Below are 15,626 nucleotides of genomic sequence, written 5' to 3'. Positions count from 1 at the left end.
TCTTTTGGGGTTTTGGAACTAGGGGCATCCAGCAGGCTCAGCTGGTGGACCATGTGACTCCTGACCTCGGGTTTATAGGTTCCAGCCCCACGTTGGGCAGAGAGATGACTTTAAAACAGCAGTTGGAACTAGAATCAAGCCGCGATGGCACAGCATTGTAAACACACTCAATGCCACTGACTCGCAGGCTTCACAGTGGCAAATTTTACCTTATGTGAATTTTATCTCATTTTAATAAATAATAGAACTAACTCAGCATTATGCAAGCATGCTGTTCATTCTCTTCATGAAGTCGACTGTCACCCACTATTGAGCGCTGATTCCGTGTCAGGCACGAAGGACAGGAAAAAAAAAAAAAAAGATGCCTAGGACAATACCCCAGCTCTCAGGAAAACGAGCGCCCTCCCACCTAAGCTGGATCCCAAGACTCTGAGGTCATGACCTGAGCTGAAGGCAGAGGCTGAACCTGCTCAGTCACTCAGGCGCCCCAGCATATGGTAATTTCTTAGAGCGGCCCAAGGAAACTAAAACAGTGGGTATGATCAGCCTCTTTTTTTGTAGATGGGGAAAATCACTTCACTTCCTTGGGCCTCCAAGCTGCGTTAGTGTTAACCTCCCTCATCTACTCTGGGACATCGCCAAACCAAGTTTCTCAGCCTGAAGAGCCAAGAATTGTAAATGGGGAAATTCACGAAGGTAATATCACTCGACCGGGCCTCAAGGCAACAGGACGACCAGCCTCCCCAGACCGCTTCACCCTCTCCCGGCATCCCACCGCTGGCTTCTGCATGCCCAGACCGGTATTTCTCATTTGTTGTGGATATGCTACACTGAGTAGGGAAAAGGGAGCTTGCGCCACGGCTACCCTTGAAGGAGTCCCATATGATTATCAGGCACTAGGGCTCTTTGTCGGCCGCGGCAATCCACCGCCTGTCTTCACTGATGCAGAGGCAGGAGATCGCGTTAGTGTGGCCCTGCAGAAATGCAGAGAAAGTGCTCTGAAAGATTCAGGATGGCCAGAGAGGCTGGAGCCCCACAGAGAAAACTAAGCTCCTCTTCCAGGTTCATCGGGCTGAAAGTTCCACTCCGATGGCCTTCCCCTGGCATTTCTTCATAGCCAGTGGTTTTCTGATTTTCTCTCCCTCAAACCCCTAAAGTGTAAGCCACACTCCCCACAAGGACAGTGCTCCCTACAGATGTAGGCATGTGCCCAACTCTGAACCCAGGTGGGGAATAAATGTTGGGGTTCTGCCCCACCTCCAGCCCCCTTGAAGCCCTGCTGGCCTCATCTCCCTTAAACAGTGTCCACTCAGGCCACTGAGCAGATCTGGAGCAAAAGCCTCTTCGCTGGTCTCCCTGCTTTCATTCCCATCCCCCCACAATCCTTTCTCAGTAACTCAGGAACCTTCTGGAAACAAATAAGATGCTAGTGCTCCCTGCCAGGAAATAGTTCATTTCTTCCCTCCTTCCTCTCCCCTTGCTCACTCCATGTCAGTCATACCAGCCTTCTTTCTCGGCCCCATGGGCAGGCCTGCAAACCTGGAGCTCCCTGGGTCTGGACTGCTTCTCCCCAAACTGCCCCTGGTTCATCCTCCTCAGTGAGTCAGATCTCGGCACAAAGGGCATGTTTGCCAGCGCAACCCACTGAAGGGCCATCTCTCACTCCTGATCTCTCTCCTGCAGCAGCCCACATTTCCTTTGGAGTGCTTGTTGTAATTCATAATTGTGTATTTATGAGACTATAAGCTCCATGGGGGGCGGGGGGGGAGCTAGATCTGTTTTGTTCATGACTACATGCCCAGAATCTGAAACAAAGAGTTTCTGGTAAATACCTATGGAATAAATGAATGGAGGAACGAATGGGTGGATGGATGGATCGTCAAAGCCACTCCCAGCCACCTGACTCTGCAGGAGGCTGGACAGCTGCCTGGCATGGTCCTTATTTCTCAGCCTGTCTGCCTGCTGCTCCTTCCTCACTCTGCAGATACAAACTACCCCCTCTCCCTCCCATCAGCACTGTGCTCAGTGCTGCACATTCAACTAAGCTCCAAGAAGGGCTGCTTGCTGGGCCTGTGTGTGTTTCTGGACATCTAGAGAGCAAATTCTGCACCTACGTGGCATGGATCCCTGTATATGACTAGGCTTTTGGGAAACCCTCTGTGATGTTTTTGACCTACGCATTGACTTAAGGAGGGTCCTTATTAAAATATATGTCAAATGCCCAAATAAATGCCCATATATTGGGCAGCTCAGTCGGTTAAGCGTCGGCCTTCAGCTAAGGCTTTGATCTCAGGGTCCTGGGATCCAGACCCACGTCAGGCTCCCCGCTGAGCAGGGGAGTCTGCTTCTCCCTACTGCTCTCTCTCGCTTGCTCTCTCCAAATAAATAAATAAATAAAATCTTAAAAAGCAACAACGAGAACTTGCATACCTGAAGGTGCTGCTGAGTATTCTTGAAGACATCGTCGATGACCACAGTGTGAGCACAGACGTACAGAAGGACTCGCTAGTGTTCACCTCGAATGTAGTAAACAGTAAGAGAACTGGTCCATCTGAAAGACCAAGTCATGGTCTGGAAGACAAAGGCAAGACCACCAAGACACTGAGTGTGCCGAACCCAGAACTGTGAAGCCAGGCACCCCTGGTGCAGTCTCTGGAGGGGAAGGATTTCACATCATCAGTCCAAAGTGAGGGAAATCACTTCAAGAACATCCTCAAGCACATGCTAGGGCCTGGAGGGCTCTCGAATCCATGATGCTGAGTGAAAGGGGCCACACACAGTGCAGGGTCAGTCCAATCCATAGAGATGGAAAGGAGCCCGGTGGCTGCTGGGGGTCTGGGGAAGGTGGTCGGGGAGTGACGGCGAGAGGATATGGATTTCTTCTGTGGGGGATGAAAATGTTCTGGAATCAGACAGTGGTGACAGCCGCACAACCTTGTGAACATGCTAAAAAGCAATGGATGGTGCGCTTTAAAGGGGTCACTTTTATGAGGATGTGGAGAAATTGGAACCACTGGCACTCTTGGTGGGAATGTGAAATCGTGCAGCTGCTGTGGAAAACCCCAGGGAGAGCTCTCCAAACACTGAAAGCAGAATTAGCGTATCATGCAGCAATGACACTTCTGGGTACCTAGCTCAAAGAACTGGAAGCAGGGTCTCAAAGAGACAGTCACACGCCCATGTTTAGAGCAGCATACTTCACAGAAACCAGAAGGTAAAAGGACGCCAAGTGTCCCATGACGGATGAAGGGATGAACAACATGTGAGTGCTGTTCAGGCTTCCACAGGAAGGCAACCAACGCTCTACAACGTGGATGGACCTTGGGGACATCATGTAAGCGAAATCCACCAGTCACAAAATGACAAATACGGTAGGATTCCACGGACATGGTCCCAAGAGGAGTCAGATCCATAGAGACAGAAAGTGGAATGGTGGTTGCCAGGGGCAGGGCTGGGGAACGGGGAGTTGTTCAATGGGAAGGGAGTTTCCATCTCACGAGATGAGTTCCAGGTGTTGGTTGCACCACAGTGTGACTGTACCTACTACGACGCTGTACACTTCAAAATGGTGAAGATGGTAAATTTTAGGGATGCCTGGTGGCACAGTTGGATCAGCAACTGACTCTTGGCTTTGGCTCAGGTCGTGATCTCAGGGTTGTGGCATCCAGCCTGACATTGGCCTCCAGGAATAGTCTGCTTAAGACTCTCCTCTGCCCTTCCCTACCCTCCCTTTCAAATAAATAAATAAAGATTTAAAAGAAATATGAGGGGCACCTGGGTGGCTCAGTCATTGAGTGTCTGCCTTCAGCTCAGGTCATGATCCCAGGATCCTGGGATCGAGCCCCTGCCAGGCTCCCTGCTCCTCAGGAAGCCTGCTTCTCCCTCTCCTACTCCCCTTGCTTGTGTTCCTTCTCTCGCTGAGTCTTTCTCTGTCAAATAAATAAATAAAGTCTTTTTTTTTTAAAGATGGTAAATTTTACTTTATGTGTATTTTACCACAATTTTAAATTTTAAGAAGGTAAATTTAATGGTATGTGAATTATACCTTGCTTAAAAAAGAAAAGAAAGTCAACAGTAAACAGAAAGAACGTCCTATCCTCCTAATCCCCAGAACCTAGACTGCTCAGTACCTGACACACAGTGAGCACTTAATATTGTGAAATTCAATTTACTTTATGAAAATATATGGAAGGGGGAAGTTACAGTATAGTTACTAAGGAACTTCATAAGAAAGATAATTATTCAGCTGGGAATATTTGTATCTGTTCTTCATATACCAATTCCTCTGGAAGAATGAAGCACAAAGGGACAAAATTACCTAAGCATGATTAAAAATTCCATATTCAGGGGCGCCTGGGTGGCTCAGTGGGTTAAAGCCTCTGCCTTTCGCTCGGGTCATGATGCCAGGATTCTGGGATCGAGCCCCGCATCGGGCTCTCTGCTTGGCAGGGAGCCTGCTTCCTCCTCTCTCTCTCTCTGCCTGCCTCTCTCCCTACTTGAGATCTCTATCTGTCAAATAAATAAATAAAATTTTGAAAAAAAAATTCCATATTCAGGGTGCATGGGTGCTCAGTGGGTTAAAGCCTCTGCCTTGGTTCAAGTCATGATCTCAGGGTCCTGGGATCAAGCCCCACATCGGGATCTCTGCTCAGCCTGCTTCCCTTCCTCTCTGCCTGCCTCTCTGCCTATTGGTGATCTCCATCTGTCAAATAAATAAATAAAATCTTTTTAAAAATCCATATTCCCAGGAATAAATCCAAGATAAAAATTTTCTGAAATGAAAAATTAGAGGTATTATAAATCTATTACTTTTAATTCAATAGTAGCTTACTTCTGCATATTTTTTGTGTGCAAAGTCTTTTATAAAAAATCATGGATGTGATGAAAACACTTTATAAAAACTGTGGATACATACAAAAAGAGTGCTACTCAGAAATAGAAAGTAATGAACTAGCAAGCCAGGAAGAGACATGGAGAAATCTTAAATGCATTTTGCTAAGTGAAAGGAGCCAACCTAAGGAGACTTCACAGTGGGGACACCTGTGTGGCTCAGTTGGTTAAGTGTCTCCCTTTGGCTCAGGTCATGATCCCAGAGTCCTAGGATTGAGCCTTGCATTGGGCCCCCTGCTCAGCCAGGAGTCTGCTTCTCTTTCCCTCTCTCTCTCTACCCCTCCCCCAACAGGTGTTGTTTTTTTTTTTTTCTCTCTCTCTCTCTGACAAATAAATAAATAAATCTTAAAAAAAAAAAAGGACTTCACATTGTATGATTCCAACTACATGATATTCTGGAAAAGCAAAACTATGAAGACAGGGGGGAAAAGTGGTGGCCGGGGAGCGAGGGGGTGAAGGCAGGGATGGAGAGTGGGGCACGAGGGATTTGAAGGCAGTGACACAAGTCTGTAGGACACTGCAATGGTGGATATACCTCATCATACCTTAGTCAAAGCCCAGAGAATGTCACACCACCAGGCGTGAACCCTCAAGTAAAATATGGATGTTAGTTAATAACAGTCAACATGGGCTCATCACCTCTAACAAATGTCCCCCACTAATGAAGATGTTAACAAAAGGGGAACCTGGTGGGGCGCACAAGAACTCTGTACTTTTCATTTCGTTTGCTATCAATCTAAACTGCTCCAATAAATCGTCCTTAGGGGCGTGTGGCTGGCTCAGTCAGTAAAGCCTATGCCTCTTGATCTGGGAGTGTTCCAGCCCCATGTTGGGTGTAGAGATTACTTAAAATAAAAACATTCCATTTAAAAAATTAACCGAGGGGGCGCCTGGGTGGCTCAGCGGGTTAAAGCCTCTGCCTTCAGCTCAGGTCATGATCCCAGGGTCCTGGGATCGAGCCCCGCATCAGGCTCTCTGCTTAGTGCAGAACCTGCTTCCTCCTCTCTCTCTCTCTCTGCCTGCCTCTCTGCCTACTTGTAATCTCTATCTGTCAAATAAATAAAAAAATCTTAAAAAAAAATTAACCGAGGCCAATTAATCGAATGTGGTAGCATCTAAAGTGATGGCTAAGTGATCAGAGACTTTTAGCAACTGACTCACTCAGGATTGACAGGACCTCCTTGCTCCAGCAGCGCTCACACTCATTGAAAGCACACGGTATCCGCTGACGCTGGGCCCTAGTGTTACCGTTCGTGGTGAACGGTCATGGAGCTAGCCGGCTCTTACAGCAACCTTCCAAACGCGAACACAAAACGCTATGGTCCAAAGCAGATTTCACTGCGTTCGACAATCATCAAAGATTCCTTCTCATAAATGCATGACACCTTGTTTTCTTGGTGGAAGTCGGTATCCAGGGTTATGCCTACTTACCAGGAGCACTCTGAATTATTCCAGGACTCTGGGACCCCAAAGGAAAAGGAGGAGGCTGCAGGCAGAGAGAGAGGCAGGAACACACTTGTTGAAGCCCCTTTGGTGAGAACAAATCAGAAGTAACAAAAAGCGCCATCCATAACAGGGCACCGGTTGAATTTAAAATGAGGAAGTGGTTCTACACGCCCTGATACAGAAAACCCTCTGAGACATACTAAGTGGTCATGCAGAAGATCTGACCGGTAAAGAAAACAAAACCTAGCATGTGTGATGTGTGGGTGCACACACACAGACGTGTCCACAGATGCCCAGGAAAAGGTCTGGAAAGATATACAGTTATACCAAAATGAAACGGTAGTCACTTCCAGGAAATGGATTTGGCATGGTCTGTGCGAGAAGAGGAATCTGCCTGAAAGTTTTTTTTTTTTTTGTTTTAACTTATTTATAGAGGGGGGAGGGCCCAAAGGAGAGAGGCAGAGAGAATCCCAAGCAGGCTTCATGCCCAGTGCAGAGCCCCATGAGGGGCTCAAGCTCACAACCCTGAGATCACAATCACAACCCCAGCTGAAATCAAGACTCAGACACTTAACCCACTGAGCCACCCAGGTGCCCCTGCTTTCTTTTTTTTTAAAGAGCACCTATTATTTTTTTTTCCATTTTATTTTTTCAGCGTAACAGTATTCATTCTTTTTGCACAACACCCAGCGCTCCATGCAAAACGTGCCCTCCCCATTACCCACCACCTGTTCCCCCAACCTCCCACCCCTGACCCTTCAAAACCCTCAGGTTGCTTTTCAGAGTCCATAGTCTCTTATGGTTTGCCTACCCTTCCAAATTTTTTTTTTAATAAACATATAATGTATTTTTATCCCCAGGGGTACAGGTCTGTGAATCGCCAGGTTTACACACTTCACAGCACTCACCATAGCACATACCCTCCCCAATGTCCATAGCCCCCTCCCCCTCTCCCAATCCCACCTCCCCCCAGCAACCCCCAGTTTGTTTTGTGAGATTAAGAGTCATTTATGGTTTGTCTCCCTCCCAATCCCATCTTGTTTCATTTATTCTTCTCCTATCCCCCTACCCCCCCATGTTGCTTCTCCATGTCCTCATATCAGGGAGATCATATGATAGTTGTCTTTCTCCGATTGACTTATTTCACTAAGCATGATACGCTCTAGTTCCATCCACGTGGTCGCAAATGGCAAGATTTCATTTCTTTTGATGGCTGCATAGTATTCCATTGTGTATATATACCACATCTTCTTGATCCATTCATCTGTTGATGGACATCTAGGTTCTTTACATAGTTTGGCTATTGTAGACATTGCTGCTATAAACATTCGGGTACACGTGCCCCTTCGGATCACTATGTTTGTATCTTTAGGGTAAATACCCAGTAGTGCAATTGCTGGGTCATAGGGTAGTTCTATTTTCAACATTTTGAGGAACCTCCATGCTGTTTTCCAGAGTGGTTGCACCAGCTTGCATTCCCACCAACAGTGGAGGAGGGTTCCCCTTTCTCCACATCCTCGCCAGCATCTGTCATTTCCTGACTTGTTCATTTTAGCCATTCTGACTGGTGTGAGGTGCCATCTCATTGTGGTTTTGATTTGTATTTCCCTGATGCCAAGTGATAGTTTGACTTCTACTTTACCAATTTGGATGCCTTTAATTTCTTTTTGTTGTCTGATTGCTGAGGCTAGGACTTCTAGTACTATGTTGAATAGCAGTGGTGATAATGGACATCCCTGCCGTGTTCCTGACCTTAACGGAAAAGCTTTCAGTTTTTCTCCATTGAGAATGATATTTGCGGTGGGTTTTTCATAGATGGCTTTGATAATATTGAGGTATGTGCCCTCTATCCCCACACTTTGAAGAGTTTTGATCAGGAAGGGATGCTGTACTTTGTCAAATGCTTTTTCAGCATCTGTTGAGAGTATCATATGGTTCTTGTTCTTTCTTTTATTAATGTGTTCTACCACATTGATTGATTTGCGGATGTTGAACCAACCCTGCAGCCCCGGAATAAATCCCACTTGATCGTGGTGAATAATCCTTTTAATGTACTGTTGAATCCTATTGGCTAGTATTTTGGCGAGAATTTTTGCGTCTGTGTTCATCAAGGATATTGGTCTGTAGTTCTAAAGAGCACCTATTATTTTTAACAGGAAGAAAAAAAGGGGGGGGCCTGGGTGGCTCAGTGGGTTAAGCCTCTGCCTTTGACTCACGTCATGATGTCAGGGTCCTAGGATTGAGCCCCACATCGGGCTCTCCACTCAGCAGGGAGCCTGCTTCCCCCTCTCTCCCTGCCTGCCTCTTTGCTTACTGGTGATCTCTCTCTCTGTGTCAAATAAATAAAATTTTTAAAAATAAAAGAGAGAGAAAACCAATACAGGAACGGGAAGAGAAAGGAACAGAAAGGAGGTGTTGTAAAGGTGCTAAACAAATTTGCGGAGGGAGGTGATCTAGAAGAGTTGAGTTCTACAGTGAGCCCAAGGCTAACAGGGGCCCAAACCCCTGGCACGCAGGACACTTGCTCTCATTAGCGATATCCCCGGGTGTCATGCTAACTGGCTAAACAAGCCAAAAGTCTTCACAGGCTCTAAAACTTGTTCTATCTTTCATCCTGGGCAAGCCCAAGTTTTGACCTTGAAATCCACTGCTCAAAGTAAACCCCATTTACAGAAACGAGGCTGGCAGTTGTCTGCATCTCCCACTAGGAGTTTCCCATCATCCTCCTCATCACTACCATCCTTGCCACCACCACCGTCATCATCTAGATGTGAACACCCGTCCAGTGCTCGCTATGTGTCAGGAACTACATTAAACACTTTACGTGCATCCGATCACTTACAAATCTTCCAAAGGCAGAGTCTACAGGAAAAAAGGGAGGTGAATCCTAGGAAGCAATTTTCAGTGCCACGTGGAGGAGGAAGGGAAAAACTCTCCTCCTCTTCCTTCTCTTGGTAAATGGTAATATTTGTGCGGCAAAGGCAGATGCCAGTCGAGCCCCTGGTGCCTTTCTCAGTGCCTTTCCCTTTTTCATACCTTTTGCTTTCTGGTCCATCTCCGAATGCACAGTTTGAGGAGCCCATAAGACTTTTAGGAACTTGTGAAGAGGTATCAAGCCATCTAAGGCAGAAGAGGTGAGGAGAGGAGGGAAAGGGGAAAGGCATGGAGGAGCGGAGGAGGAAGTGAGAAAGAAGGGGAATGGGGAGGAGAGGGAGAGATTGACCTTGAGTCTCCCACAAGAAAGGGCACCCTAGGTAACAGACAAAGCACGTCCGGAATTTCCTGCCTGGGAAGCAACCCTGTCGGACCCAGATGTCAGGCCCAGACGCAGCACTCCTCTGACCCATGTCCCGCCAGAGCACTGAACTTCAAAACATACAAGTCTATTATTAGTTCAAAAGGATATTTCTGGTGGTATTTTTTTCTTCCATATGCATAAAATCCCCTTATTTCACAATGCTTTTAAAGCACTAGAGGACATGAAAAACCATGTTACACTCCCTTACCAAAGGATACACGTTGGCGCGGTCATCCTTTCAAACAACATGTCCTCGCTGGTAGACACCAGTGATTTCTTGGGGATCTCTTCTATGGACTGGAATTCTTCCTCTCGTCGCTCACTTAAGTCTGATCATCTTTTTACCTCTCTTCTTTCCCGTCCCAGTTCATCCTGGGGCATCTGGTCGATTTTCTCCCCAAGCTTGCTTGAGGGCTGTGTTTCAGGGAAACTAATCTCTGCTTCCTCAGAACCGCTTTGATCCAAATCAAGAAATTTTCCTTTTGAGCTCAAGTCTCTTAAAAGCTCATTTGTTTCCAAATGTTCTGATTCTAACGCATCCTTTGACTCGCCAAGGGTTCTCTTAAAAAAGAAATAAAAGAAGATTGTGATTCCAAAGACAGTACAGAGCTGCTTCATTCCCTCCTTTACTTTTCTTTCTGTTCCTACTCAGCCAGCCTTAGTGCTCGCCTCACACTGGAACTCTGATCTGTTTCAAAAAGGTACCTGGGGGGTGCCTGGGGGGCTCAGTTGGTTAAGTGTTTGCCTTTGGCTCAGGTCATGATCCTGGGGTCTAGGATGGAGCCCCACACTGGGCTGCCTCCTCAGTGGGGCGTCTGCTTCTCCCTTTCCTGCTCTCCCCCTGCTTGTGCTCTCTCTCACTCTCTCTGTCAAATAAAAAAGTAAAATCTTAAAAATAGTAATAATTTAAAAAAAATAAAAGGAGCGTGGGACACTTCGTACTTAAATAACATGAATCATGCATGTGCCAAGTTTATTCTTGGCCTCCGAGCAGAACCACACAGCAAAACCCTTCTTCTAAGTGGCACTGGTCATCTCCAAGGATGGGCGAGTCACAGTCACTTCTCCTTGGACCACAACTGAGTTCTCCTTCAGGGTGAGAGCCTACATTACTATGATCATGCTGACTCTGTTCTAAGACAAGTGCATTCCAACTAACCCCTAGGAACTCTTTCTGTCAGCTCCTCTGCACACCTCCCCCAGGAGGCCTTCCCTGACCATCCTCCTAGCTGGGCTAAGTGTCCTTCATTTTTGTTTTGTAAATATCTCCCATGCATCACTCAATCACTGCACTTAGGATATTGTTTTATGGTGTTCATGTATCAGTCTACCTCCCTACACACCCTAGAGCTCCTTAAGAAATGGACTGTATCTTATTTGTATTATCCCCATAGCATGGCAAATGGTGAGCATTCCATGATTCTGAATGAATGAAAGAACAAATGAATGAATGAATGAATAGATGAATGACTTAAAATTACTACTTACTAGGGATGTTCCTGACATGACTGACTGGGAATCAGTCAGGGTAAGTATCTCCCCTGCACCTGACATTCTTCTTTGCGGAGTTTCCTTTAGAGAAATATTGACCATAACCATTAGCAGTTCACTCTGTTTCCCATTTTAATTTCCTAGTGCATGAACCTATCAATGAACAGTGCAATACCTGCTCTGGTTCCTTTCCACAGGAATAAAAAGAATTTCATACTTCTGGGAACGCCTGTACCAAATCGGAAGCATAGTGATGCCAGGGCCTCTCACCTTTCCAGGAATAATTTAGAGCCCTCTAACTCACTTTGTATATATCCATATTCCCACAGACAAGCAAAATGATAACCCAGGCATTAACAACAATTCTCATAATGTAAATAAGGACAGAAGCAGCGGTTTAGTGGTTAAACGCGTGGGCTTTGTAGTCGGTCTCTCCTAGCACCCAATCCTGGTTCCACCACTCACTTGCTCTGAGAACTTGGACAAGTCGCTGTACCCTCAGAGTGCATATTTCCACACAGGCAGGATAAAAGCAAGAACCCTAAATTCTGGGGTTGAGTTGACCTATGTAAAATGTTCAGTGCAGCTGCCGCAGAGGGCTTGAGAAAGGCAGCGATCGTTTACAAAGTTTAACAGCCTTCTAACATAGTCTCTCATTCATTTTTTTCAGCAACCTGGGGTTTGAGGCTCTGGGAGTTGAAATGACATAATGGGCTCACACCACTGGAAGGAGGCAGACCTCTCCAATGCTGGGTTCCTCCAGGTGGAAAAAGCATTGCAAGATTTCAAGCCCAGGGCCTTGATTGTAGGGTCTGCTCTGACTGCAAACTTTGCCAGTACATTTCGAACAGGGGCCCAAGGGAGGGGAGGAAAGTGTGGGGGGTCTGTGCGGGAGGGGAGGGGGACACAAAGGCGGAGGTGCTGCTCCTTCCTCCAGCTTAGGTCTCTCTGTGGCCGCCCTGGGCCCCTTCCCGGGTGGGGCGAGCGCCCCCAAACCCCGCGGGGCACCAGGCCCTCCCACACCAGGACCCCCAACCCTGACTCACAGAGTGCGCCCTCCAATGGCCTCAAAGGCCCTGCCCTCCCATAGCCTGGACTCCTCTGGCAACCAAGGTTTTCTCCTCCAGAGCTCCCTACCTGCGGTTGTCACCCCCAAGCCCCGCCCCAAGATAACTGCCACCAGGGCAGCAGCCTTAAACTGGATGGCCCGAGAGTGGTCACGTGTCCAAGGCTATGCCTCGATCCAGCCGGCACGCCCCCTGGCAGTCAGCAGGGTAGAGGCGCCGCCTGGGCCCTCCTACTGAAATTAGCCTTCCTTGTCCCAACCACTGTCTTCAGCTGCTCCCCCAACTTTTTCCAGAGGTGGCAAGGTCTGAGAAGCTGCATTGGTGGCTACCTGCAATTCTGACTTTCTGAAGACTAGGTACGAGCTCTTTGGTAAAATCCTCTTTGTCAAAAGCAAACTAAATATCATGGCCTCCTGGACACAGCACAGATCAACCCTCCCCACTATCTCATGGGCATTACATGTTGTGTACAGTATTTCAGCTAGCTGGGAGGCACAGTATGTAGGCTACCATTATCTTGCTGCTCCTATCACAACAGGTGTCTTTGTTTCCAGAGGTTATTTCTCATACCTGAAGTCATCTCTACACCCAGGGTGGGACTCAAACTCACAACCCTGAGACCAAGCATCACACACGCCACCAACTGAACCATCCGGGCAGCTCATCTTTTTAGAGGTTATTTCTAAAATTTGGCCTCAAAATTTTTTAAAGATTTTATTTACTTATTTGTCAGAGAGAGATGGAGAGCACGAGCAGGGGGGAGGGGTTGCAGCAGAGGGAGAAGCAGACTCCCCTTTGAGCAGGGAAGCCGATGCGGGCCTCCATTTCAGGACCCCCGCATCATGACCTGAGGAAAGGCAGATGCTTAACACACATAGACATTCAGGGGTCCCAAAAATTCTGCCTTGAATTGTAAACCTGGCAATTATCAATTTATTTATTTATTATTAATTTTATTTATTATTCTTGTTAATTTTAATTTTATTTTATTAATTTTTTCATTTATTATTTTTTATAATTTATTTTATTATTTATTATTATTAATTAGTATTTATTTTATTTTCTTATTTATTTACTATTTAAGGACAAGTTTAGGGAGTCTGTGACACTCACCCAGGCCCGCCGTGAGCCTGCTGTCTGGGACTGTAAATAGGAACATTTGCTGATAGAACTGTAGGCCAAGGTGGAAATGGCCCTCTGGACATGTATCTGGGGACCTAAAGAATCAGAAATGAAGAACAGTCACTGACTAACTAAACCTACATTCCCAGAGCTAAAAGCAGGTCCCTCTGAAAATAGAGAATTCCAAAAATAAAGTGAAAACGAACAATAAGAAAGTCAAATGACTCAAACATCAATATCAAAAAGCAAAGGCATGACATGACTGAAACAAAGCAGAAGGCACTCGAAAGTAGCCACTCTAAGATGGAAGGACTAATGTGATCAAAATAATTCGGAGAGAAAATAGGGTTTAAATACTGAATAAAAATAGGTCTCAATGATTGGGAAGACCCACATCCATTTTAAAAACTGCAGCCCCCCCCCCCTTCCCAGCTGTCCAACCAGAACCTGGAAGGCACACACAGGTGCTGCAATGATGGGGGAGGCACAGAGACGGATGGAGGAGGCCCCCTGGTTGGGTGTCTGGGACCCAGGCGGCCCCATAGATTCTAGAAGGGGACCTTGGCCCTGACATCCCCAGGGCACAGAGCCACAGGGCACCAGGGCCCTCGCTGGTCTCAGCTCACTGTGCTTCCTGGAGCTGAGAGTGTCTACGAATGTTCCCCAGGAAAGACTTCACCTAGGCATTTGGTTGGGCAGACTTCAAGGGACTGGTCCCCTGGACAGTGATGTGATGTGCAGGAAAGAGGAGCCTCTAGGCTTCAGGATGAACAAGCTCGTTGTACCCCTAAGCCCCAAGAGCAGCAGTGGCCCAGATGACACAGTGTGGGAAACGGTCAACCTGCGCCTGCCTCCCTCCCTCCCCCCCACACAAAGACCCATCATGAGACCAACACAGTCAAAGTGCACAGTTCTTGCAGCTCCCCTTTCCTTCTGTGAATCCTTTCCTTTCTAATACCCCAGCCAAATCTGAAGGTGCTTAAAATAAAAGGTATTATGCTATGGTAATGAAAACATGTCATTTCTCTCTAGTGCTTTCCAACATGAAAGCTTGCCAAAACATGAGCTTTTATTTATTTACTTTTTTGAATGATTTATTTATTTATCTGTTTATTTATCTAATTTTTTATCTATTTATTTATTTGGAGAAGGAGCCTCTGTGCAAGAGAGGAGGGGCACGGAAGAGGGAGAGATGCAGACTTCCTGGTGAGCAGAGAGCCCAAACTGGGGCTCCATCCCAGGACCCTGAGTTCATGACAGGCAGTCAAGGCAGATGCTAGTGGACCTGGCCACCCAGGCTCCCTGAAACAGGAGCCGGTAACACGCGACCAAACCAGTTACGATTATATTATTGAACAGTGGACTTGGAGAACAAATAGAAGGAATATAAGTCATTTGAATGCTGCTTCTTTAACTATTTCCAGGGAAATAGGGCATGAACACCGGCCTCAGGTGTCCCTTTCGTTCAACTCCAGAAGCTACTGGAGCACACACCTCAGGTTGAGAAACGGTGCCATCATGTGACCCCATGTCCCCTGCATCAGGCAGGGAGCCTCCAGTGTCCCCTCAATACCAGCACCACCCCGTATGCACAGGGAAGCAGGGTGGGTCCTGGGGAGCTGTCTGTTTGCATGAGCACTGCCCTGCCTGTGTCTTCACACTTTTCCCAACAGCTCTGAGTTGGGGCAGTCAGAGCTATCCCCAAAGTCTCTTTATGTAAAGATTTTACTTAGTATTTGAGAGAGAGAGATCTTGAGTGCAAGAGCAGAGGGAGTGGGAGAAACAGACTCCCCGCAGTGCAGGGGGCCAGATGAGGGGCTTGATCCCAGGACCCTGGGATCAGGACCCAAGCCAAAGGCAGAGGCTTTAACCCACTGAGCCACCCAGGCGCCCCTGTGAATAGGTTTATTACCAGTGCCTTGAACACCCTGGCGTCCGCAGCAGCATCTTCCTCCTCCTCCTCCGGGTTTTCAGAGTCAGTGTGCTTGGACTCCTCCACCAAGTTGACCCCCTTACTGGGGGTGCCGCCCCCAGCGGCGGTGCCGGCGTCCCCCCAGGTCCCACCCTCATGGCCAAAGTCCCCGCGTCTTTGCCCCCGTTCTCCTGCTGCAGGCGCATGAGGTGCAGCAGCGGGAACTCCAGCAGGTTCGCAGGCTGGTGCCTCGCCACCTGCCACCTGCACCGCGCAAAGCCCTGCAGCAGCTCAGTCAGTCCCCGGGGTCTCCATGCCTCCTTTCTGCCCCCAGGCTGCCCTGGCTGCCTGCTTGGACGGGCCTGCGGCCCTGTGGCCGCCAACCAAGCGCGCTAGGCCA

At 47.5% G+C, this 15,626-nt stretch overlaps 1 pseudogene; it reads right to left on the bottom strand.

Moving 5' to 3' along the window:
* LOC123929992 overlaps nucleotides 1-10,030 on the bottom strand; it is a 30,071-nt pseudogene extending 20,041 nt beyond the window's left edge.
* Nucleotides 10,031-15,626: the final 5,596 nt, after the last annotated feature.

Source organism: Meles meles, chromosome 18 (genome assembly GCF_922984935.1).
Source record: "Meles meles chromosome 18, mMelMel3.1 paternal haplotype, whole genome shotgun sequence".
Classification (NCBI taxonomy): domain Eukaryota; kingdom Metazoa; phylum Chordata; class Mammalia; order Carnivora; family Mustelidae; genus Meles; species Meles meles.
This window is presented reverse-complemented; position numbering and strand designations above follow the sequence as displayed.